Below are 24,715 nucleotides of genomic sequence, written 5' to 3' on the forward strand. Positions count from 1 at the left end.
TTTTGTATGTATGTATTTATCGTAAGATTCTCAGTGTACACAGCGATTATTCCCTTAAACAACACTAACCAACTGATCTTTGTAATGGCGAAATGGTATGTCTTCTTTTCGGTACGAACTGAATTTTTAAATACCATTTGGACGAGATTCTGCTTCAAATTGTTTGTGTACTTTCTTCAGTGTTCATGGCCCCCATTACATTTAATACAGGAATAGACGCAATGTTAATTACAAAAACGTTAATCGCATGTTTGTGAAACACATCTTACATCCATAAAATCATCGTTATCATAAACACCAGTCAAAAATTTGTCTTTTTTGTTTTTCATTCACAATCAACAAAATTCAATTTTCTTTTCTGATGTTAACAGCATAACTAAGAAACATATTAGTGATAAATAATTTAACAAGACCGTTATTAGACAACATTATATACTCTCTCTTCGAGGTACTTTATTTTGGTAATATCTCTCATTAAGCTAGCATAAATGTTTGAATTTGAATCAATTTGGCTGGGCTGGAACGTAAAGGCAACCTTTGATCTCAAGATGCAAATGTCCACAACGATTGTACAACTACATACAGGTCGCTTATACGAGTTTGTGACGTAATGGTAAACAACAGGAAGAACTCTACAGTCATTGGCATATTTCAGTTTCCCTCTGCTGCAGTAGGACGAGAACTGCGTGATGATAGGAATGAAAAGTGGTAAAGGGATTCTGTATCTTGGCAAAGAGCACAAATCAACCAGACGTGAACAGCGTTACCCGCCTCCTGACAGACCTGCAACTCTTTTCCCAATAAACAGCGCGATTGAATAAACGGCAATGTGCTGCCTGAGCATTCTGAAACTGTTTTGTGTGAAAACAAACCTCTTGGTGAGATTTTAGGTTCTCCCTCTGTCACGGCTATGAAGATGAATATCTTCTGGATGTTGCGCCGTGTAATCCGCTAGAGACTGGCCGACGTTTCAGAGGTGGAAACAGTAGCACCCCTTAAACTTCGATCAATATCTACCAGACTACAAGAGACAGCGTCCCAGAAGATATCCATATTCGTCAAACATCTTTTTTAATTTAAATTTAGTCATCTGGAAACCATTATTTCCGTACGTTCGTCTAACGCAACACTAAACAGGCCCTTCATCCACTTTCATCATCAGATATCGAGATTCTCAGGCTCACTTCGAAATATTTATCTGACAGTATAATGCACATGGATAGAAATGACTGCAAGTAAAAGACTGAGAGACTACAAGGTAAAATTACTGCTGATGATTCTCCAACATCAATGGCTTATATTACAAGGTAACAAGAAAGATTTTAAGATAATGACGCATAAAGAAGTTCATATTAATTATTCAGTTTATGAAACTGGTTTGCCTCAAATATTTGTAAACTTAAAATTACAAATCGTACGTGCAATACACATTTAACAATCACTTGGTTGTTATTTATTCTTTAATCTTACTTAATAGCCAAATTACAGTTTTTCATAACACAGTACAACATCTCAATATAAAACGGCGTCTTTAAAAACCCATTACCAACCAGAGAAACAATTATATACGATCCTAAGAAATATTTGAGATTCTCACGGCGATGAATACGTAGGTAGCTGTCTTCTGTTTTGTAGCGCCGTGTAATCTGGTAGAAGATAACAAATGATGATGGAGACAGCAAGGACCTCTGAATCCTTGGTAAACTTCTACCAGATTACACGACGCTACAACACAGAAGGCAGCCATCTTCATATGCGGTCCTAAACAGAAACTGGGACAGTTGTCAATCATTATAGTTAAGTTACAGGCTGAACGACCGAGTTTCAATCCCCGGTACGGCAGCTTATATGTCTTCGCCACAGCGTCCAAGCCCACCATATAGATCGTGCATTTCTTTCTTCGCAGGTAAAACGGCCGGGGCGTGAAGGCAATCATTCGTCTCCATGTAGCGCCGATGTCATATCTTCACACCCTCACATGCCTGCGTGGCTTTACCCGACAACTTTCCCGATCAGCGCCGCATCCCCGAGCTGAACTGCCAGACAGGACTTCGCTGACACTCAGTCCACTATACAGCCATCTACGTTGTGGCGCCAAATAGTTCCCGTTTCTGTTCAGTTTCACCTCGCGAGACAAGACTCAAAGCAAACCAGAGGGACCTGCTAGTCTGGCTGAGTTTTCAAACAATGTAGCTATTCAAATGTAACAAGCGGGCCGCTGTCTTGGTGACGGCGTGTTCTGCGTCGTGTCAAACGCCCCAAGAGCCCGGATACTTTGCAGACCTCTTCCAGTGTTGGGTGTGAAACAAGTTTTTAGGCAAGAAACTTCCGTCACAGAAATACACATACCAGAGATAAGCTTTACGACATGCGATTGGCTGTTCACACGTACCCCCACCCCACCCCCGACTGTGCCACCGAAAGCGGAAGTTCAGTGTTCAATATCCGGAAGATCCTTGGTTTCGTAACACAGGACCCCCCCCCCCCTACACACAAACAAATTGAACCCTTAACTTTCTTCTTGAGATCTAAAAGGGCTGCGATCAAATCTGTTCCGACATCCTACCTACCCTAAGTTTGTGCCTCTACATTTCTGTAGTTTTATGGGAAGAAAAGTTCCAAGTTTATTACGCCAGCTCTGTTGAGATCACTTAACCACGTTTACTTACTTTACGTTACGTTAGTTTAGCAAGGTCAGGTGGGAAACAGAGAAAAACTAATTCTTGCGAAACATGTAATTTTGTACTTTTAATAAATTGGTATATCTCATCAACGCTTTTTTTAAAACCTTCATCACGAGACGCCCTTGCAGCAATTTCAGTTTCTACATGCCAAAACATCCTCCTTTGGAAACAAATCCGTCCATCCCCGGGACTAGAGTCATTGTAAAACCGGTAATATTCCTTTTGATCCCATACAAGGCAGGGAATTATTGATTCAAGGACTATGGACTTAAAATTGACTCTGTTTTATGGAGCTGATAAGATATCACCTGTTCAGAAAAATCTTCAGAATGATTTACATAAACTCTTCAACGAATTTTGGATCGTCCCGGACCGAGCGTCTATCGTGCAGGGGGGGGGGGGGGGGGGGACTTTCTCTGACCCGTGGTCGAATACGTACTCTCATTTTCTCTCCAACAGTAAAATCAATTAAATGCAATATAAAAACTATTCGGCTAACATTCTCGGTTATCCCGGTCTGTTTATTGAATCCAGTTTTCCCCTAAACAAGTTTCTAGAATTTAGTGGATTTTCATTGTAAGCTGACGATGGACAAGACTCTCGAAACTTTGGTGTCTGTGAATTCTAACTAACAATGCACGAGGCCCTTATAACCACAACAGGAGACTCACTGAGTGGCGTTGAAGATACGTAACAACGAGTTGAACAGAATAAAACGTAATAGATGCTCATAAAAATTGCCTGCCTCATATCAGAGAATTCGTAGGCCTACTCAATGCGCAGCTTGCCACGTCTATTTCGAAACAGCAAAAACAATAAAAAAAAATAAGCATCCAGCTGTCAAATTCCTTTACATTTAAGCAAATTTATTCTAAGATCTCTCTGTACCAGTTGTTTGTATTCCAATTCCTGTTTTGTATTTCATTATTCTGTGTTTTGCAGTCAATTATTTTGCTATTCTTGTATTTCAGTCATTATATTTGAACTATTCTATAATTTTTATAATTTGTTCGGAGGTTATGAAATCTTAAATCATAGTGGAGCCGTTGATTCAAAGAAAAAATAGACTATGTATGTATATATAAACATATTCTAAAATATGATTATTTATATCTGCATATAATAAGCGATGTCCGTACTGTTACTATAACTGTTGCCATAGTAACGCTGCTAAGCGGTTTTCGACCATACGGAATAATGATTATAAGAGTATTATGCGTATGTTGCCATGGTAATCCCGCTAAGAGATTCTCAGCCATGGTTTGCAACACTCAAACTTTATTACTTCCTTTAGAGGCAGTTTAATGTTATTTTTAAATGTAAGCCGTGGATTCCATTACTGTTGTTACAAAGAAGTTTTTTTTTACTTTCATCAGAAGAAAACTTTAGTTTTCAAAAACAATTAATTTTAATACCTCTTCTGTTAAGATACATTCTGAAAAATTGTAAATATAAATTTTCATTCAAACATATTCTTATAAAATGAAACTATCGTTTAATATTCAGCCACTTTTCTCTCTTTACCTCTGTATAATATTAATATATTTCACAATTCGACCAATTTAGATTGCAACCGACCTGAAGGCGACTGGGCCAACCTACTACTCATATTCATACAGAACGAATGGGCAAAATTCTACCGAACATCTTTGAAACTAATTACTGCACACTACACTGTAAAGATAAATGTCGTTGGCTTAATTTTTCCTATGATATCTATCGACACTATCGAATGACCAGACCTAAATAACCTTTCGGGAAAGAAACATCGACAAGAAACGTGAAAACTTAACGTATTTTCACTCAGTAACACTGCAGACACTACTAACACATATAAACTTCTTCAATTTTAAATATTAATGTGAATATTAATATTTACTAACTTTGCATTATTCATTTAATACCCCCTAAAACTATTCTCGCGATTAACACAACCGCTTAGTATGCAATATAATCTAAACATTAAAAGCGATATTACGTTATCATTATACTTGTAACAGTGATATTGGAAGTGAGAATACATCGTGATAAATACTTTCAAAATGATTGTTGAAGGTTAACAAAACAAACCTCTTTGTGACCATTAAAAGTGGAACGCAGGGAGAACTCGAAACATACACAGCATTGCCTGCGAGGCACTTAATTGCTTGTTCTGCTAAAAATTCAAACACTGATGAGAATATGTGCATGGAAAATGTAAATGGTCAAGTGATTGTTGTATAATGCGTTTTTGTTTTCCCTATGCCGTGGCGTCCGTACGATTCTAATTGGTTTTAAATTTCCTCGTGAACATCAAAATGCAAAATATGGTTGTGGCGATGTAAACAAAAAAGCATCAGTATTCCTGGCATTGCTGCATCTATATCAGAACCATTGGCTTGTTTCTCACGCGTCTCTTGTTTTTTATTTATTTAATTTTTAACTATATATTAATGCCTGTTCCATTCGAATATTAAAACAATGTATTCCTCAACTGTTTTCAGTCCTCATTGTAGGCTATGTTTATCCTCGTTAGCCGAGAGCTTCCTCATAAAAACAAAGGGAATATAGAACACGGAAGAGAATATTTTGTATGAAATTGTACGCGACATGGAGATAAGCTCGGGATATTTGATTACCAAACAATAAAATGCCACATACAAAAAAAAAACTCCAGCGACCGAGTTCTCGAAAGTGACATTTATATTCTGATGGAAATTGCCGACTGATATCGATATTTATTTAATGGTCTTCTAAATCAATATTAATGGCCACTACTTTTTTTCACAATTTCAAATACAACTTAAATCGTTAGTAGAAGTGGACCAGCAGGAAGTACAGGGGCGTATCGTATCAGCTAAACACAGCATAATTTAAATAGTTTGTAGCCAAGATTCGCCATAGTTTCTCCAAGAACGGAATCGGCAAATGAGTCACTTGAAGGACCTATTTTTGCTTCTTTTGCATAAAGTGTGTCGTACATTCCCTGCCTCATGGAAGGTGTGGGTTCGATATACGACTCCAAGGCCTGACACGGTTTTCATTATCATATGCGCCTCTAATCAAAGGTCTCACTCTTACCCTAATTTAGGAAAAGCACTCACGAAAATAAGACGTAAAAGAAGATAAAATACGTAGAAATAAAATACATGTGCTAAAGAGATAAAGGAAACAGATGAGAGATTAAGATAGGTAATAAACCATATCCCTTCGAATTTCAAAGTTCTTTTACACTAGTCTATAAATACCGAGTATCCATAAATTAACGGTCAGTTTGAATGGCGTGTAATTATTTATTTATAGCAAACAAACACCTTATTCACCATAAAACATTCACCGTTCATACTTTTTCCGCAGTTTTGTAGTTTTTACGCATTTGTTATAAATAAATAAATAATTAATTACACGCTTTTCAATCATCCCCTAATTTATGGACAAAGTAAAATTCGTACATCAATGGTGAGTGGTTAGCTTCACGATCCAGGCTTCTACACCCGAGCAAACAGTCCTCTGGTACCTACTGGATAGGAGACTGGGTGGGTCTAGCAGTCGGTCTGAACGCCCTAGCTAACGCAAGAGAATACCCCTGATATGCAGGTAACCGGGTCCCAGTGCTCGTGATCTAATAAACACTGCCTTGCCTTCAAATAACGGTCAATTACGTTCAAATTCGATTAGAAGTACGGGATAATTAACTTTATTTCACCCAGATAAATCCTCAGGCCCGACCAATCTTGTTTCGTGTTTCCTATTGCGTTCTTCTACGTAAATACTGGGACTAACCTAAAATGGGTCGCCACCAGTTTCACACCCTTTCTTTCATTCAGAATCACGCTGTCGTAACTAGTTCGGCTGCACATGAACTCTGCAGTTGATATAGCGTAGGTATGTAACACAGCAACCAACCGAACAATTGTGTTTTGCAAGTAACACTTTATTTTAAAAGTAGTTTCGTATTTACTCCGTACCAGACTATACGCAGCGTAAATGTGGTTTAGGAGGTTTTTGTGTTTGTATTTTGCACAAAAAGGAGAGTGAGTCAGGGAGGAAGAGAGGAAGAGAGGGAGAGACGAAAAAACCTCTCTTTTGAGGTGGGTGGTTAAAAGCTGTCACTAACAAACAAGGCCCCCTTTGTAAAGAGCCTGTGGGAGGCCGTGGTCTGCAGTGGCAGTGGAGCCTAGCTGGGGTTTGCGGCCAGTTGACCAGGACATGGGGTCACGGGGAGGTGGAGGGGGGGGTGTTTCACCCATGAGGACCCCTCCACACCTCCTCCTTGCCGCCACCCACTCCACTCTGGTTTCATGTGTGAGGTACAGGTAACAGTACGTTTCCAATGAAATGCGCTAAAAACCACAAACTGGGCCCAAAACCACATGACAATCCGTGCGGCACAGGTTCAGTTGGGAACAATTCCAAAACAGCTGACACTCGGCTAGCGAATGAACATCGTACAGCTAACCTGCCACTGAACTTAGCGCATTGAATATGTTGTGAAGTCACGTAATATCGCAAGCTAGTCGACACCTAAGTGGTAAGCAACGCCCTAATCGGAATACTCGTTTTGCGTTATAAGACTTAAACACAGTCGCTTTAAACGATTAGAATCCAGTCCCGCTGTTTTTGAAAAGAAACAGGGCACAGTTGTTCCTGTGCTGAATTCATCCCTAAAGATGGAGGCAGTATGTTCCTCCGAAATGCTGGTATCGACACGGCATTACAGCCCAGAAGAGAAACATCAACAGGAGATTCACTATTCTCAAAACAGCCTTACATCAATTTCTTTCTAAGCACAGTGAGACAGACAGACGGATGGATGGGTGAAGAGTTCTGGCTGCACATGAAAGTTCAGGCGTCTTTCATCGCCTGAACCCATACCACACTTGGTTGTGGGCTATAGTAAACGGAAACAGAAGCGTGTCTGCTTTGCACGCGAACAACAGCCATTTCTTACGCCCAGTAAATATTTTAACACGCATGCATATCTAGATGTACAGCATGAATTAATATAAAACAGTTCAAATATGGCAGCCAATTTTATGGCCATGTATATCTGTGAACCATTCGAACAATAATAATATAAGAATGAACTAACTAAACCGACTTATTCGAGCCCAGTCCTTGAAAAGCTAACAGTAGCTCAGTTAGTCAAGAAATGTCACGTCTTTATGTAACCCGATGGTTTTGTATCGTGTTCTCAACAGCCAACCACTGATCCCTATCCTGAGCCAAATTAATCCAATCCACGGCATCAAAATCTATTTTCCTAAGTTCCACTTCAGTATTATCTTCCCATCTATACCTAGGTATTCCGTGTAGCCTCTTTCCTTCGGGCATTCAAGAAAAAATGCGTGAACAATTATCGTCTCCCTCACGAGCGCCACGTGCCTCACAAATTCAACCTTCTTGATTTGATCGTCCTAATAACGTTTGGTGACAAAGCGTTTATAATAGATGCTAACAATTTGCACGTTAAGTAAGCATTAATTCCTCTCACGTGTGCAATTGCTCTGTGCTTCTGAGGTAGCTGAAGTACCGTGGAGGCTCCTGTATGAGGGACAGATGTCACATGGACAGTCGGCTGCTGCTGGAGGCTCACATGCGACAGAAATAAAGCAGATGTGACGCAGGGTGCGGGTTCGAAACCCGCTTATATTTGGTGTTTTTCGCGTCCATTAAAAGCCCATCCGGTTGGTGGCACTGCTGCCATGTGGCGTGGTAGGAGACTTCCTGTTTAAAGAGCTGGTTTCCAGAACAGCCTTGAAACCGCACTAAATACCAAAACAAAAGATAAAGAATACCAGGAGATTCCGAACGTCCCACAGTTTCTATCACAAGTCGATAGAACAGTAGTCGACCTCAGCGGCGTCAATTACTGCCGTCACGGTTTCGTACTCTGGTCGAAGCATGGATGTCTATTCACGTCTTTACATGCTGTCTTTTGTATACCCTGTACTTATATTGTGATGGAATGATCCCGTTTAACAAGCCCCAGCTCATACATGAACCAAGGTTTCATAACAACAAGAATATAGGAAGTCGTGGATCCAACTGGGTTGTAGCACCGCCACGGAGAAAGATGAGTACCTGAAGCTTTGAGTTTTGGATCAGGCTTATAATTTACTTATGACTAACAAGAGATGATCACCGATTTGGATGTTGGGTGTTTGATTATTCATCTGCCTAAATGAGCTCCTTTTCGAGTTGATGAATGTTCAGCAAACAGAAAAGAGAAGTTCATGAAAATGGCACGCGTCACTGAGTGAAATTCTCCGAAACTAATATTCAGAGACACATTATAAGAGTCTACCAGTGAAACGCCGTTTACCCGAGACAAATACGACACTCCCACATGGCGTTCTACCTTATGTTACGAGCAAATAACGCCTAAAACTAAGAACGTTCAATGTATTTGTTGTATAGCACTTTCCAGTGGGAAATGGGAGGAAAATCATTTCCAGACCTAGAAATGGTCTCGTGTAAATCATTTTCAACGGCGCAAGTGTAAGCAACAGAAAACATTTAAATCTCCTTTCTTTACGTTCCCTAGCCTGAAAACACGTCGATGGTCGTAACAGTCACTGCTACAATTTTAAACGTTTTCAATTCAACAGCAGCTCGTAATGGCTACCATGAAGTCACTTCATTCATTAACCCTTGTAATTGTCGATCTCTCGTAGTCCTTAACAGGCAAAGATCAGGACGGATGTAAAAAAACAGACAAGGGTAGAAAGATTTCCACCAATACAGATCTATACACATTCTTCAGACATTGTCTTTGTGTGCCCGAATCTGCATTCTATGGTAATTATTTTCCTACAGACAAATTTTCAGCAACTCCTGAGGTACAAATGAAAAATCGATTGTACACTCGGCTTGTTCAAATAATAGCCCACTTTATTTACGGTATCCGAAGATTCATCACCCTCTTCACAAAAGCCCACCACCGGACTTCATCCTGAGATAGTTGCATCCAGTTCGCTCCATCGATTCCCATCTCCCTGAGGCCCATCTTAACGCTGTCCTCCCTTGTACGCCTAGCTGAGAGAGCTAATCAAGAATAAATGCATGCATTATACGTTCCCTGTATTTTTTCTTCTAAGTATTCTGTAGACGGAACACCACAACATTCTCAAGGCAAACTGAAGAAACCCACATTCAGATAGCGAACTCTGTTAGTCGTTTCCGTATCGGGAGAGGAATGTGCACATGTGGCCTTAGACATACGGGCGCAACACCTTCAACACCAGATAAATATTTATCATGTGCTGCTGTTCGAAGCTGCTTCCGAGTGAACTGTAACTGCATTGAGGTTATCTCTGTTATCCAGGTACTGTACAATAACAGTCGCTTGCCACCAGATGCTCCACATATGTTACATGTGCCTTGATCATCCCATCCTATGACTTTCTCCACGTCTCTCTCTCTCTCTCGACTCTAAATGCAAGTACAAAGCTCCAAGCAGAGTCCGCCACTCATTTCAGTACATCACGTCATTTGTAGACATCGCTGTATGACAATAGGCCTACTATTTTCATGAATTTCTTAGGCACGAACAAAAATAAGTGGATTTTTTTTTAGAAATCTTACTTTTCTTTCGTACTGTCCAGTGGATCACCCTGATGATGGAGGCAGAAAGTACCTCTGAAAGTCGATAAATTTCTACCAGACTATACGTAGCAACGATCCAGAAGATAGTCATCTTTGTACTCAGGACCTAAAATCTAACGATATATGAATATCAACATGCCAGAATTATAACTATCGATCACTATGTTACAGACGTGCTAATTAATGTCTGTTACAATCATGTCTATGAGTCGATCAGGATGACTATAGAATAGTCTCGAAATAAAAAGATGTTTTATCACTAAACCTTGAACAAAGAAAGTTTACATTACGTTCTGCTTTTACTGTGGAGCTCGGCCGAATGGAATATCGACATGTTGGTAGGAACATGTTGTTCGCATATCATTAATGTCAGCTGTCCAAACCATTAGGAGTGGGAATTGAACTTAATGACTTCACGGATACAATGGACAAGGCACATGCATAGTTTCACTCCAATAATTATGACTTTCATGCTATCTATACTCAAATAGAAATGATTTCTGTTCCATTTTCGAAACCAGGGAAACACCATGTCACAGGCGGTCCCTTAAGAATTTGTAAGTTAATTGAATGATCAAACATCCCCCTATCGTATATCCCTGACTTGTATTAATGTCATGAGAAAGGCCATATATTTGACCATATCTGCTTCAGTTAATCCCAGTTAAGGAAATAACAAAAATATTTAACATATGAAGATGTCTTCGATCGTGTTCTTCTTCTTCTTAAAGTGCCTATCCGTTCCGGATGTTGGCGATCAGCATAGCAATTTGAGCTTTACTGGCTGCTACTTGAAACAGCCCTCCAGTGGACATCGAGAACCAAGTTTTTAGGTTCTGAAGCCACGAGATTCTTGGCCTGTCAGGTCCCCTCTTTCCGAATACTTTTCCCTGGATTATCAGCTGAAGCAGCCCGTATTTATCACTATTTCTCATGATATGACCGAAATATTCCAACTTTCTCTTTTTTATGGTGTTAACAACCTCGACGTCTTTGCGGAGTTCCTCGAGAACTTTTGTGTTGGTTACACGGTCAATCCAGGAAATTCTGAGAATACGTCGGTACAACCACATTTCGAAGGCCTCCAACTTTTTAGAAGCAGCTTCGGTCAACGTCCACGATTCAGCGCCGTATAAAAGCACAGAGAGAATATAGCATCTGAGTAGTCTTAACTTGGTGTTTAAGTTTAAGTCTCTACTGCTGAACATTGCTCTGGCTTTTTCGATACGGCACTTTATTTCCAAGGAGTGATCCCACTGGTCATTAATTGTGCTGCCCAAGTATGTATATGTATGTATGACCTCGTGACCTCTCGAATACGAAGCAGAGGTACTAACCACTCGAGTGAATAGAAGACGGGGTCATCGCGAAAGGCGTCATATCTAATTGAAACCGTTACAGAAGAAATCGTGGTCCTAACTAAAAATTTAATTATCTCCTTGGATACATGGAACACAATGCAACAGTATGAGTTGGGAAGAATCTCTTTTATTTGTACCAAAAACAGAACTGGTATTCAAATCGCTAATAGCTAACATTCATAATGCACTAACCAGAGGTGATTATTTGGCCTGCAGACACTGGGAAACAATTGCTCCACTTTGTTCAGCAGCTCGTGAAATAATATTCATGGCACCCTGGGAATTCTGTTGAATAAAACTTCACTTGATTATGTGCTGTGGGGTCTCTCTCGTTACTCCACCCACAATTTTCCCTCCAACAACCCACAATTATGACCACCGATATCAAAAACCACAAAATTAATTCATCAAATTACTGAGGAACAAAACAACCTACTTTAAGATTTTGGTGTAAACTTGTCATGTTTAGAGGAAAGCGATGCAAGATGAAAAGTTGTATTATGTCTCTATGTAATTTCCCTTCTTTTAAATGTATTTGTTCCAAAATTTGACCAGTTTCTTGCAGCCATCTTTAGAAATGTATACATATATTTCGGTTCGGTTTCAAGCAATTCTTGTGCAGTCTTCTCCCTTTACCGACGCTCATTTCGGATGCCATTCAAACAATGACAATTATTCGGTTGTCCCGATTACGAGGTTAAATCTGCATCTTAACCTTAACAAACATATCAGTTGACGCAAGCCATTGGACATGATCCTCAACTTATTTTTATGATATTTATCCTAAATGTAATAATTATTCAAATCTTACGTTCTTTTACAGTTGCTTAGGTTCGTCAAAATCAGAGGCTCTTCAATAACTGGCGGACTGTTCTAAACATGGAGATAAGTATTCATCGCCCTGACGATAAAAGTAGTGAACACCTTCGAAACGTCAGACTACAAGGCTCTAAAATCCAGATGGCAGCCATCTCCAAGTGCAGCCAGTTTTAAATTATATTTTAATTGTAATTGTTTGTTGTGTCAATGATGCAAATGATTAGATTGTAAATTCAGTTGCGAATTTATTTCAGACACAACTAACGCCAATCACAGAGCTTGCTAATATACAATGTATCATTCTCAAGCTACGCCCATACAGACAACCATTTCTAACAACAAAGAACAATTCGTATAGACCATCCCACCATTTATGGAGCTTTAGCAAGTCTAGTATTACGACAAGTTACGAGCGCCTAATAATGGAGTCCGCAAGGGCCTCTGAAACGTTGGTAAACGTCTACCAGACTACACGGCGCTACAGCGCAGAAGACGGCCAGTCATCTGGGACGCTTGGTTCAGTAGTAGCAGCAGATCTCATTCATTACCCCGATGACATACGGAACCATTCATCCAGACGTTTCAGCAAGTTCCCTCAATGATTTAGAGAAGAAACACGGCTTCTGATCGCACCATAAAGATGAGTGACATCGTGGAACACAGTTTACAAAATAAAACGGAAACCATAAATATTACAACAGTTAACGTCGATAAAATGGATTTTAGGAATTTGCTTATTGCTTCTACACGTTCAGAATGGATACTCTCGGACCAGACTGTCACTCAACTGAGAATGAAATGGGAAATCGCATCAAGAACTTTACAAACAGCGAAGATGCTAAACAAGATGTCACGGAAAATAAGAAACAGAATGGCGAACGGATCCAAGAATACCTGCTACATTCAATCATTGAATAAATGCAAAAGTAATGAATGAAGATGAAGGCATGAACAGTTACAGTTAATTAATCGGTTGCTTTAAGACGCTGTATCAACTGATGAAACTACAGAACCCAGATAATTAAAGAATGAATATATGGATAGGATAATGAATGAACCGACTGGCTGATATACCGACTACTGAAAGAGACTGACAAAAATGACACTACGGTAACATCAAATCAATCATCTGACAATTATAAGAGCTTTTGAACCAAGACATGATGTTTTAATTAACGACGTCGAAGCCTAAAATAGATTTACTGATTTAGATTTTTCGAGTAGCTCCTGTATGGGTACCCATGTAACGAATCATGTAATGTCCCACATACACGCGATGGCTTGCGGGCTTCTTACCACCATGCAGTTATTCCTAGTTCGAAACTTGTAGCTGAAAATGAAATATCAAGCAATGCAAATACATAAAAAAAACGAAAGCGCGGTATACATAATCAGAAAATACGAAAATTTCCTAAACATTTTGACTGCTGATGATAATATATGGTACGTGTCAACATGGTCTCATTTTGCTCTTATTTAATTCTACAGAACTACATCAAAATTAATTACACTTTCTGGAGCTAACGTGAAAGATACAAGCATTTACATTTTAAATAACGCATAGTAACATTAGTTCAAATTATTTAGAATTAAGTGGTTACCGATAAGTTTTTAGTTATCTTCATGAGAAACAAATGTATAAACGTGAATTTAACTTTCAATTACACATTATAATGTATTATTATCAATTTCTCATCCCTCATCAGTTATAGACTTAATTTATTACAGATGCTAGCCAACAATAGACATGGTACGCTGCAGTCAAATAAATGTTTCCTGTATTTTGTTAAATATACAAAAACAAATAATGTAATTACATTTTTAGTTCAGTAACATCAATGACGTCATTTAATAGTTTTTGTATAACAAAAATTCTTTGAGGAATCTGATGAAGTAGATATGAGTTTACACATAATTAATTAGACGTCACGGTGAGTCTACCTTGAAGACTTAAACCAGCCCAAGAACGTGGAGTATAAACGTTCAATAAACGAAATTTGACAGCAATACTGAAAGACGAGAAATGAGGACGAAATTTTCTATTGTGTTTTAATTTCATGCGCCGTGCACAAAAAACACGTTAAAAGTTAAAAGAATATTTTTATATAATATTCTTCTTCTTCCTCGGCGCTACAGCCCGGGGTGGACTTTGGCCTCCCTTTTCGGTAATATTAAAACCTTTAAATCGATGCGATCAACACAAGGAAATGCATCTGTAAACGGTGAGTCGACATATTAATTGTAAGAGGAATTGTAAGTTCTACAACAAGGACAGTTGCTACTCCTCTGTTCCTACAGGTGTCGAAACAGCTGTCGATTTTCTTCGGTCTGCCAAAAGCATGCTACTGTCTTTAAGACTGAAGGGAACTTCGACATCAAAATATATCTAATTTAGATTTTTCACACAGTCCAACACGTTCTGTGCAGGATCCTCAAAAACTTCAGTGTCGTATTCGAATCTCCCTGAGCGTATACGTATTTTATAATTTCATCTGTTTTTTTAATATGTAATCAAAATATATGATGAAGTTCCCATTCACCGTCCAAGATTTCGAACCAAATTTAGCATTCCTAAAATGCTAAGCACATAAGAATGGGACCTCCACTCTACATCTTACAGAAAATATGGTATTAAATTTTGCAAGGCTTTTACAATCTTTGATCTCAGCATTTTAAGATTATGTACATTCTATTTTTAAAAAAACTGGAGGCGCTTGGATGGAGAGGAGGTTGGTATAGCTCCTACTCATTCTTAACCCTCCCACCTCATTTCAGAACCATTTTAACACAAAACAGTTATTTACAGAACACGTGAGTTTAACCTTCTGTTGTACGTCCATAAACACCGACGCATTATTTTGTCTGTTACCACAAAACAGAGACGAAAATTAGTTTGTTAGAGTGTTCTACCTGCTATAACTTTAATCGAATCGGATCGATATATCGCCCGTGTTTCATACAAGAAGCCAGGTGTTTCCTTGCACAGCCACAGTAGCAGCAGGTGTATTTATCGAAGTTAAACTGCACAGCGTTCCCAGGTGATAACGCTCCATGTGATGCTGGCAATACTGCAAGTGGAAATCACGTGTGTGTGCGCTCATATAATCTATGGATGCGATACACGAGTTCGGCGGAACACCCGCTTTACAAAGCAAAATTTGGTTTCTAAATAACAGCGATCCGAAAAGGAACTTGTATCCAGATTCTAAGCGAGTTTCTCTGTACTGTATAAAATGCTGAGGAATTCTTGCCGCTCCACCAATCAGCATCATCAGACCCAGCTCGCCACTTACCAGAACTCGCCCCCACTGCACATTCACCCTGAAGATGGTAAATGCAATCTTTGCCGAAACGATTGCTAATACCCAACATTCAACGCGACTCACACCCAACAGCCGAAGTCTTACTTATTTTATTTAGTGTTCTGTCTGAGGACAGGTCCATATGAACACGATCCTTCCATCCTTTTCTCGGACTGGGACCTGTTCATATACGTTCTTGGCAGATGATCCAGAAGTGGTTTGCCATTGCCTTCTTCTGTGTGTGAATGGAATAATTGTTGGGATGCCACGGAGAAACCGGGGAAGCCCCCGGAGGAAAACTCCGTGTTGCCTAGACCACGATCTTGCCCAATACAAGTTATAAATTCGGGCACCGCCGGGAATCGAACCCGAGACCCCAGGATTACAAAGCCAGCGTTCTAACCGCTAGACCACCGTGGCTTGTGAAGTCATACATTACCTAGGAATTGTATAAAATACCAAAAATTGTAATGAAAAATATAGATTCCTTTTTTCCAGAAATAGCTTAGGCACACTGACTTAAGAAATGAATCAAATCAATTATGTTATGTTTACCCTATTAACTCTTTACCCAAGTCTCTTTTTTCATTCCACGAAATACCTACGATTTACGTGCAATGTTCAGGGAACATAAAAAAGGCAGTCAATATCTGCTCATTACATTCTTTATCAAAATTTTACAGACGTTAAGTATTTTTAGGACTAAAAATTATAGGCCCACAGGATGTCCGGATTACTTTGGATCACTTCGCCTCATCGTACGATCAAAGTACATCTAATCTGGTGGTCTTTAACTTGGATTGCTAGATTGACGTGTTGCCTACCCTGAAGCCAGGCATTTGGATAACGCTCTAGCATTGTATTTCTGAGATGCAAGGTTCGATTACCGGCTGCGTTACAGTCTGTTTCGATTGAGATTTGTTGTACCTTTCTTCGGTATTTCTAGAAGCATGACGGGGCAGAGTCGTGAAACGAGTGACGACCATCATCTTCAAAACCTTTGCCTATTCGCAATTCACCATAATCTTCCTTCTTACTAGACTGCTAAGCTTCCAGATAAAACTTCATTGTTAAGTAACAGAAATATTAATCCTGCGGGCAATTTACAATGAACTACGTTGCACTGCCTATGTATCAACATTGGGGTCACTCGTGTGGAGGTTATTTAAAGACAATGGGGGCTCTGGTATTGACGGCGACCAACCAGTGGGTTCTGCTACCGCGGTGTTACTTTGTTGGGTGCTAGGCAGACCAGACTAAATAGAAAAATGATAAACAGGGAAAGACGATATCGTAAGCAGCCATGACCTATTCCAAGTTGCATTAATTATAATAATGATAATAATAATATCAGTAAAACAACTAAAAAGAACTTACTCAGACCAATTATTATATTATTTAGTGTTCTGTCTGACGACAGGTCCATATGAACACGATCCTTCCATCCTTTTCTCGGACTGGGACCTGTTCATATACGTTCTTGGCAGATGATCCAGAAGTGGTTTGCCATTGCCTTCTTCTGTGTGTGAATGGAGTAATTGTTGGGATGCCACGGAGAAACCGGGGAAGCCCCCGGAGGAAAACTCCGTGTTGCCTAGACCAATACGACAATAATAATACGAGGAAAATCACGAAACTACATTTAGGACGGCTTCTTCCAAAACAAACAATAACGAAGAGTCCCTTTCCGCTTACTTCACTTGTACCAACTACAGATTATTAAATTCAGCCGCAAGGCGCAGACTATATGTTCCCTCAATGCATCAACCATGTCTTAAATTGCGTTCAGACACTAATACTGTTAGCAGGGCCCCCACCTTTCCAATTTACCTGTATAAAGTTCCTGCGATCAGCAGTTCCATTGCGAGGGGGCAAAGCAATAGACTCGAACGCCACAACCTCTGTCCGGTGTCAGATACCTGATATCGTTCCCACGAGAAGTTGCACGCCGTACTGTGAATGTCGCATGAGTCACAACCCTCCAGAAAAATGCATTATGTATCATCTACTGGGTCGTGGGTTCTATCCCACTAGGGACTTGGCCATCAACGCCAGTTTTCTGTTTTGTCCTGTGCAGACCTAATCTTTCATTTAAATAGCTCTGCCACGTATCTAAATAACACATTATAATCATCTACAACATAAAAGAACACGGCTTTAAACTCTTAAACTAAGGCTGTCCGAAGTACAGTCCGCGGGCCAGTTGCGGCCCACCGGGCTTGTGGGCCTGTAACAAGGCTTTCATGTTTTATTAAAATATGACAAACAACGCGTTCAAAATTACAAATGTGACAAGTGAACTCATAAATGCGCGTTATGTGAATCGCAATATGTATTTTTTTATAGTCTATCGAAATTTTGATTTACTTGTATATGATTAAAATTCATAACAGGGGCAAAATTTAATCGGAAAGGTGGCTTAAAAACTGTGATTTACCCAATTCATTTTACAAACTTTTTAATATAGTACCCTAAATGTACATATTAAGCACGTGTATTTTCAAAATAGAGTTGGTAACAAGTTCTTTATCAGCAATGGTAAGAAATCTAAAACTCGATCACAATTACAACACACACAGAATCCACACGAAAGGAACTGAAAACATTGCATATGACTGCAAAAAATTAGGCCTAGGTCGTAAGATAATACTGTAATGATTCTTTTGGTAATAGGGAGGGAGAGTTTCTTCCATAAAAGCTGCGACATTTCTTGACGAGCTCAGAGACAGTGACGCTGCCTTGTCAAAAATATTCTCCTTAATGGACGTAATAGGCGACTAATCCTAAACAATAAGACTAAGGCATTACAGAAGAAAAAAATACTTATGTGTCCCTTGGAATACGAATATCAGGATAAAGTATGGAGAGGTCGAATGTGTTCATAAAATAAGCGGATAGGTAAGTTATAACACATTCACACTAAATCCAGTATTTTGAACACCACAGTCTATAACGAGAGGAAACTGAGCTTATACGTGGTGCAGTGAGTGAGGTAACAAAATGTTAACAGACTATGAAAATACTCTGATAAAAAATAACCCGTGTAAATGTCCATCACAAATTCCGCTTCTGGTCATGTCCAGTGTAAAAATTTATTTTGAAATATAAAAACAATTTAATATAATTACATATGATGTTAAACGAAAACTTTGACAGACGGTTGATACATACAATATTTTTGCTACTTTTGATCCAAACAAAAAAAAGGGGGGATGACAAACCCGTTGTTTTAGCACGGCATGAAACAGAACTGCTGACTTATCTTCCATATCACAGGTCACAGTAGATACAGTAGTCATGTCTGCTATGAATGTGGTGGCTGGACCATAGCGGGTGAAAAATGTTATGGCTCCTTTAACACCTTTAATAAAATGTCTGCTGAGTCGATATGTGATGTCATGTAGTACGTCTACCACGACTGATACACTGTTACTTGTAAAAATCTTAACGTCTTCGTGACCTTTGTCTCCTGAGCATAATTTATTTGAGATTAAATATTTCACAACAGGAAATAAAAGACTTTTAATTTTTAATTTTTTAGTGTACGAATGTTTAGTTCAGATATTCTCTGGTCGCCTTAAATATGGTAGAAATAATCAGACTTCAAAAAAAAAATCATATTTTCGATTCTAAATCTATTATCTTTCAAAAAGAAAATAGTAATTTATCTAAGCAGCGTTTCCTGTTAGATCAGAATTAAAAGCACGATACACATTCAAGAAAAACCTTTTCCACAACTATGCCATATTTCATTGCAGTTTATCCAAAGAAATACGTCTCACGTGGTCTCACATTAAATCTCTCTTGGTGAATTTAACGTAATTATCTCAACTACAAGTATCACATACTTCTAATGAAAAATAACTTCACGGCAATACGTTGTGAAAGAGAAGTACATTATGCAACGGAATTAATGAGTCACGAAAAGGACGGTCAGGTTTGCTGATTCCCGAGCCGAGATTGGAACCACGTGTCTCATGACAACGAACCAGCAGTAGTAACTACTACACACAATTAGATCTCGGACAATTTTTGTTTTAAACTGGATCTCAAAGCACTTCTTCACTGGCTGTCAATGCTTCACTTACATCTCATTATGGACCTCCGAACGATTACATGACTCTCCCCCAACATAATCGATAGTGCGATATTTGGAACACTTCAGCTGCCCTGTCATTAACAGCAACATAATCAATAGGGGACAGACGACATTTTGGCCACGAAATGCAAATTATCTGTTACATTCAATATGTAATTCCTCATCACACCACTAATAGCAGTTACCAACTGAAACATGAAATAGTGCAATGAATTTGATGTATTTATAGGGACATCTTTAGCACTTCACCTGTAAATGTGCAGAAAATGCTGTTACCACAGTGCTAAGAACGAAACATCTATTTGAAATTACAACTTCCCTAAGCACATTTTGGTCTGTAGCATTATCAGCAGAAATAACTACAGAGTGTCCCAAAAATAAATCTCCAAATTATAATATGAGAAGGGACGTGAAGAGAGATGAGATGTGAAGACACTGGATGAGACAAGGGGTCGAAAAGCGATGAGAATATAGGGGAATAGCCGAGACGAGGGATAGAGGGAGGATAGGTGAAGAGTGAACAGAGAGCAGAAGAGAGGATAAGGGAAGAGAGGAGAGTTGTTTAAGTTAGGGTAAGACGGCTTGCCATAAATAAATTTAGGTTGGGTAGTGTTCAATTGGGTTAGGTTATGTTGGGTACGGTTGGGTTAGGTTGGGTTGAGTTAAGTTAAGTTAGGTTAGGTTAGGTTACATTACAAATTCGCTGTTCTTGCTTTACGCTTTGCAACTGAGCGTCACTTTTGTAACGTCGCGTCGACTGGTTTCCCGACGCTCACCAGCGATATAAGGCGACTATTTTCATCGTCACGAAGATGGACCCTTATATTGAAGGCGTCGATTTCCGACGGCTTGCCAGATATCATTACGACGTTGGCATTTTGAAATGAATCGAGATTAATAGTCTACGGCGCTCGGCGTCGGTTTTGCAACTTCTTCTGGTTCATGCAAACTATCACGACTGCCAAGGGTCGGGTTGCAGCGTCTTAGCGAATATGAGCGTCGCGACGCCCGGCGTCGGTTTCCCAACAAACTATCCAATCGCATCCTATGCGATCCTACACTAATATGGAGTGTCTTGGGCGCGTCGCGACGATTAGCGTTCCGACGCTCGACGTCGATTTTGTTACTTCTGCTCAAATGCATTCCAGAGTGACACGAATGCTAAATAAAACCCTTCTGGCCGCGTCGCGACGCCTGGCGTCGTTTCACAACCGATTTTCCAAACGAATCATATGCTATCGTGCATTAATATGGCTTTTACGAAGGGCGTCGAGACGACAGGCGTCGCGACGCTCGGCGTCGATTTTGGGACTTCTGCTCAAAGGCCTTCCAGAGTGACACGAATGCTAAATAAGACCGTTTCGGCGGCGTCGCGGCGTTTGGCGTCGCACCGATTGGCGTCGTTTCTCCAACTCATTTTCCAAACGAATCACATGCTAGCGTGCATTAATATGGCGTTTCTGAAGGGCGTCGAGACGATTGGCGTCTCGACGCTCGGCGTCTATTTTGGAACTTATTCTTAAAGGCCTTGCAGAGGGATACTGATTCTATATAAGGTCCTTCTGGGGTCGTCGCGACAACTGGCGTCGTTATTCTAACTCATTTTCCATACGAATCACATGCTAGCGTGTATTAATATAGCATTTTTGAAGGGCGTCGCGACGTTAGGCGTCGGTTTGAGACATCTTAAACGCCTCCAAGTCCATCACTAATGCTAGATATTGCCATTTCTTTCGACGTCGAGATGTATTGCGACGCGAGCCCGGCATCGGTTTTGCAAAGTTATTGCAGATGTTCTCCTGAAGTACCAATGCCGTATAAGGCGTATTCTGACCACGTCAGGATTATAGAAGACGCGATGCTCGGCGTCGTTTTGAAACATCGTTCCTGAGCCATGTAGATTACTACCAATGCCAAGTGTGGTACGATTGGACATCGCCGTGACGAATGAAGGCGCAAAACCCGACGTCGTTTCTCCAAAGTCTCAGAAAGGGTCCGGTAGCCATTTGCTAGAACGTCCTTTGACCGCGTACGGCGATTGGCGTCGCAACTCCCGGCGTCTGCTTTGCCACTTCCACTCAAAGAACATTCTAAATATGGCCTGTTACGACGTCGGCGCTACGAAAGTACTCGAACTTCTCGGCGTCGCCCGCCGCCAGGACCGTTAAAATAGCATCCCTAAGCTCATCTGTTTCTTGAAAGAGTCTCAGAGATTTTGTTCGCGACTCTGCATCGCGTTTCACACATTTCGTTAACGGCGCCGCGACGATCAGGGCATATCTTTCATCTTCATGTCGAATTTCAATGCGTGGTTCACATAGTCTACTAAATGGACACTTACCAAATGCAAATAAAACTATTTAGGCTGAGTTAGTTCACTCGGTAATGCGAACAATAATGAAATATAAGCCTAGTTTATGTTTGTATTTCTGTACCGTGAAATGTCGACAAGGTTCTGCATTTCCTATCGTAGCAGCAGACACTGGTAAATGGCAGAGGTCACAGTGACAGCTATCTGAAAGGGAACAACTTAATAGAAACATAATTTCAGTAGCGCATCAAGAGCACACGGATGAAACAACATCCCGGGAGGGATAGGCGCAAATGTAATAGACCTACAGGGCTATAGCTTTGACCTATACTAAATGTTAACTGATTTCAAAAGGAAGATTTAACATGAAACCAAACTGGGGAGACCCGTTGAGAATGGGCAATCTGGACAAGACAGCCATTTTCTGTTAACTTCTTTCAGACGATGCTGTTGGCTTGTCTATTAATGCGTTGAGATCTTGCACAAAGCGTGGATGTTTAATTGCCACAAACACTGGTTTTTCAGCGTCCTCTTACGCATGAAATGCAAGATATGAACTCAAACATGTCTGCCTGTCCGCAAGAATCAAATCGAGAACCGCTTGACGGATTTTGATAAAATTTCGTAAAGGCGTTATGCCATTGGGACCTACCTCACAATAGTACTTTTACCAACATGGCGGGCTAACAAAACTTGTGAGGTGGAATCGGCACTAGCGCCACTTAAAAAAGTGCCATACAGATTTTAGAGAAATACAAATCTTTGAAATTGGAACAGGAATTCATTTTCTAATGTAAAGGAACAAAGTTGGTGGATGAAAGAAAATCGAGTTGGCCAATACTCGAGCCCAGGTACGCGATTCTAGTACGCAACGACACAGCCAACACGCTTTATGGCGTATTAGTATTGATTTACATGCCTTAAAGAAGACACTAAGAGCACGTGATTTGTGTACTTGGAAGCTAAAGCTGGGTGAGATAAATTACGTAATCTTTCACTAATGATTGTTCTTTAAAAACTATCAACTGACGTATACACCGATGGACTGAGAGACTGGGTCTTCTTGAGCACGTCTCTTCGGTAAGAGACTGCAAGCGGAAATCTTACCCGGAGTTCAAAAAACCACTGAATCTTATTCTGGACCTATCGGATCCACTTCTAATGTTCAGAAAATGTAACATCGATTTTTGGGCGAGTCTTCATTTGAAAGTTGCGAAAGAACTTCAGTTACCTTCGTTATGTCTGTCTGTCTGTCTCAACTCAAGCGATAACTCGAGAACTGCAGAACAGACTGTCACTGAATTTGACACCGGGGTATTTTACTAACATTTATCGAGACATCAGACCTTTGGTTGAAATCGGACAAAAATGACGGGCACTTTACATGAAGACTTAAATGCGTAAAGTTAAGTTATGGGTAAATTTTCTAGCTCACTTTATGCTGATATCTCCCAAGTGATGTCAAACGAAGCTTTTCAGTCAAAATTTTGCATTGGTTTGCTATTATTGGTTATTGGTTTGTGGTTGTAGGAATTTTCACATTGAAATAAATCCTAAACAACACAACACGTAACCAACAAACGTAATTAATTATCTTTCTTGATGAGCAGACCAACAAATTATGAAGCTCCTCATTATGCATGGACTGTTATGTTGATGCAAATCGACGTAGCTTCTAGCTTTATGCGTTGTATTTTAGTATTACAACGACGCTATAACGGTTAAAACATATGGCCTTAGCATAATTATTTATTAATAAACATGGAAAGTGTTGTTTTGACAGCTTTCATTAATTGGTATCATTTCAGCAAGTTTATATTTTCTCTGCTGACGTGTCAGAGGCGTATCCATGCGTATGATCCTTTTCTGTCGTGGTATAATTATTCGACGCGCCTACATTACGTCAATAAAGAAAGCGTCAAGTTGTTGAAACGAAGTGCGCGTTACCGCCGAAGAAAATTATTCCAAAAACTTTCTAATCATGAAAATTTTAAACAGAGTTAAATATAATAGTTATGTTGGCTTCATGTTATGTCTATAATAAGACAACATTACAGTCCAATGGAATAAGCACCACTGAGATAATAATACGTGCTATGCCTACAATCTAATTGGTTGTAGACTAAGAAGATTTCCGTCTTCTGGGTTGTTGCGCTGTGTAGTCTGGTCTACAGACTACAGACTACACAGCGCAACAACCCAGAAGACAGAAATCTTCATACTCACCGCTGTGAGAACCTCAAGTCTTACACGGTTGTAGACTAATTTGCGTGAATTCAGTCGACAGTAGACAACTTAAAAAATGCTGTTGTCTTCAAATAAAAAAGCCATGACTGGCAGTTTTCTGGGATCTTACGCCCTGTAGTCTGGCAGAAACATACTAACGTTTCAGAGGTGTTTACTGCTTCCATCATCAGAGCGATGAGTTATTCATGACGACGGAGGCAGCAAGTATCTCTGAAACGCCACTCACACGGTGCAACATCCCAGAAGACAGTCATCTTCATGGTTGCCATGAGAACCTAAAATCTCACCCAGACACCAAGTGTTTT

General features: G+C 39.9%; 1 protein-coding gene across 3 annotated transcripts in view; it reads right to left on the bottom strand.

Annotated features, from left to right (window-relative positions):
- nvy (CBFA2/RUNX1 partner transcriptional co-repressor nervy) overlaps window positions 1–24,715 on the bottom strand; it is a 159,884-nt gene that overhangs the window by 119,664 nt on the left and 15,505 nt on the right. Inside the window, exon 2 of one of the 3 annotated variants that reach the window (XM_087342878.1) lies at window positions 22,288–22,367. The exons of the other annotated variants lie outside the window; for them this stretch is intronic. The gene's annotated coding sequence lies outside the window, so the exon portion shown is untranslated. The remainder of the gene's footprint in view (window positions 1–22,287; window positions 22,368–24,715) is intronic. 3 annotated transcript variants of the gene reach the window in all.

Source organism: Zootermopsis nevadensis, unplaced genomic scaffold, assembly GCF_977971745.1.
Source record: "Zootermopsis nevadensis isolate Lab colony 2312 unplaced genomic scaffold, Znev_1.0 Znev_ptg000004l, whole genome shotgun sequence".
In the NCBI taxonomy this organism is placed as follows: Eukaryota; Metazoa; Arthropoda; class Insecta; order Blattodea; family Termopsidae; genus Zootermopsis; species Zootermopsis nevadensis.